Here is a 3,468-nt window from a genome sequence, read left to right as displayed (position 1 = left end):
ATGTACGGTAGAATGCAACAATGTGCTTGAATTTGTTTGCTTCTTCGTCAGCTTATTCGTTTGCAGACTAGAAAAATGGCGAACAGCCATCAAAATACTGATTCAAAATACACACAAATGGGTGCGCGCAGCAAAATTCAGCCCTAATGGTAAGTTCATTTCATCGTGCGGCGACAAGTTAAGAATTTGCGATACATTTTCAGGCGAATGTATGCGAACGTTCACCGGGGGAAGAGGTATGGGACGACAGCTGGCATGGCATCCAGACGGCAATCTGATGGCTTTAGCATTAAGTTGGAACCGCGTTAAGATATTTGACAAAGCTGAAGGCGAGCTAATACAGTGCATTCGTCGCGGAGAATGATGTTGCATTTCACCCAAGTGGAAATTTCTTGGTGACTGGCGGCGATGACTATACAATAGGATTGCATGATTTATTAGAAGGTCGGCCAATTTATACACGGTAGTAGTGCACTTTAGCGGAACCATATAAAATACATTTTTTCCTGTATTCAACAGTTGCCCGTTTGGAAATCTAATTTGCATACATTTGATGCCAATAGGGCGCAACAAACAAGCCAGTTCTCAAAGAGCCCAAATTGATTTTAGTCATGCAACAGCTCCACATAACTCCGCCATAGACACACCAGTTGCTGGAGTACCAAAAAGCTGTGATGACAGTATTTTAATTGATCCACGACAATCGGTGGCATATGGCATGCGTGATGGAAATTTTCTGGTGCTTGATAGCCAATATACTACAAGAGTGAAACGCTACAAGTGAAACGCTGTGATAGTATTTTTTTCTCAAATTTTCATCTTTTATTTGCAGTTACATTAAGAAGCTCATAGAGGACAGAGCGGTTGGTGAGGAAGGTGTCGAGTTACTGCTGTACTGCAACTGGGAAAATCCGCATTTCGCACGTGCTCCACTCGTATGGAATAGTAGCTTATGTCGAAAGGCTGGTTTTAGTATAATGCGGCATTCGCAGCATACCCTCACTGACGCCGAGCCGTTGAAGAAATTTTGGATAAATAAACGTGCAAGAAATAGTTCCGATACTAGCACGTACATATTCTTGTTAAGGGTCATCAAAAAATTCCATGTGTTGTAAATAATAAAGGGAATGCCGGATTATACTAAAGCCAGCTTCCCGACATAAACTACTATTCCATACGAACACAGAAATATAAATGTATCTAAAACTGAATAACTCAAATCAAATTGGATTGCATTTGCATAATATACCTAATATTGGAATCTGTTTTGATCGTAAAAAATACAACTTGCAATCATTTAGATTATAGTTTTGAAAGAAATTGATTGCAATCGTAAATTATGTAAAAATTGTCAATAACAATCTGCCTAAAATTTCTTTTCCCCATGTAACGGTTATAAAATACGTTAAATCCGCACTATCTGCATTGACAAAATATATACATTGGAATATTTAAAATAAACCGATTCATATTTATTTTCTAGTAAGAATTGTTTCTTAATTGAAAGTATTTAATACTAATATAATGTAGTGGTTAATGTTTTAAAATGAATTCGCAATATGTCCGCAGCTCAGGTTGATTTAAAGAAATCCGTTTAAATTTTTCGAATTACATCTACTTGAATACAGGATAGGCAGGGTTGCATACAAATGGTAGTTCCGTAAATATTTAAAATATGTTAGTTCATTCAATATTTGCATCTGGGCCAATAAATAATAACAAATACAGCCGAAAAAACAAAGTTTCAATTAAAACGAGTTTTTATAACCCCCCATAAAATTCCGATTAATTTTAAATACGAAAATAACGATATTTTTTCATGGAGATTTATTTTTTTAATATACCTTGTTTATACCTACACAAAAACCGGATTAGCAAAAAACCGATTGGACTCAACATATATTTCTTTACAGCATTTATCCCCCTGTCTTTATAGCGCACTCGATAAAGTCTTATTCAAAAGTAAACAAAATTGCTATTTTGAAACGACATTTTTTTAACAAATAATTTGCGCGGTTGACCGAAATGGAAACAAACAATAATTGTAATTTATTATAACAATAATACGAATTTAAAACGGGCTGTATAAAGAAAACCAGCCTATTGTCACTTCACTTTCCAATGGTGCTGATTGCTGCAAGAATTATTTAGCGATTTAGAGCATAATCAACACAATATATGCACATAAATATGTATTATTTCACAGATCTCAGGGTCAGCTTAGAAATACGTTACCAAAATTATATAAAATTTAAGTAGGAATTATTTTTATTTATAACGTAAAAGCGCTATCTGTCCCAATCTGATAAGTATATTTCCCCTAAAGTTAACCCATTTTATTTAATTTGTCTCTCGTGAAAATATATATTTTATTTATAATTTTCAGATATGTACATATATTTTAAATTTTTGCTTTAATTTTTGTCTCCTTTTAATATTTAATTAGATACCTTAAGATTAAAATAAGCTTAAAACGAAACAGCACAGCAACCCTTTTCTGTTCATCTTGAGAACACAAAACCCTCTTTTGTTAAAATTCGGCGCTGCACAAAATCCTGGCTTTTATATTTTCCAACAAAATACCACTTCGCAACCCTGGATTTTCACGAAGCGTTTCATTCGGGTCGTAGTTTGGCTACTTCGGGCCATTCGGTGTTGTATGCCATATTGGCTGCCATATTGTTCACACTGTCATCGCCATATTGAACACCCTGTCAACTATCTGTCAACCCTAAGATATCTCACTTGTATTCTTCCACAATGGTACACACTTCGGCAAAATAGTTGCATTAAAACCCCGGTCTGAGATTTCCACTTCAATATACAATTCTTAATTAATTAATTAAGTAAAACGCGTTTATAAATGTCTTCACAAGCGTTTGCACATTTCACAAACAAGCAGAAATAACAATGGCTGACAGTAACACAAAATGTAAGCTACCATACGTTAAAAAAAATACACCACAAATAAGTGCGTATAATTAGGGAGTATAAGTGTACAATACTTACATACATTGCTCTTATTAAAAATAATAATATTAGGATCAATAGGAGTCTTACTCCTGATCATAACGGTACAATTTTTTTCGGGTGGAAATAATATTTACTGGCGTTATTGTAGTTCAAAGTACACAAATGTAGAAAACGTACATCGATCGCGCAATTTTTTATTAAAAATTTTCGCCTGCGGCGCTTTTTCCATAAAAATCAATACTTCCATAAATAATGAAATTTTCGCCTGCGGCGCTTTTTCCATAAAAATCAATACTTGATAAATAATGAAAGCACTCGTTCAATATTCAAAAAATTTACAAAATTTTTAAGTGATAAAAACGATGACTTAAGTTGATTATAGTTTTTTTAATGTTATTCCTAACATTCGCATTCGTATTCAAAAATGTGACATTCGAAACATCCCTAATACCAGTGTTGGCAAAATGTTAATCTGATCAAGGACTAAAAATTAAC

This window comes from Rhagoletis pomonella, unplaced genomic scaffold, assembly GCF_013731165.1.
Source record: "Rhagoletis pomonella isolate Grant_MI unplaced genomic scaffold, Rhpom_1.0 Rhpom_scaffold_00006, whole genome shotgun sequence".
Classification (NCBI taxonomy): domain Eukaryota; kingdom Metazoa; phylum Arthropoda; class Insecta; order Diptera; family Tephritidae; genus Rhagoletis; species Rhagoletis pomonella.
This window is presented reverse-complemented; position numbering follows the sequence as displayed.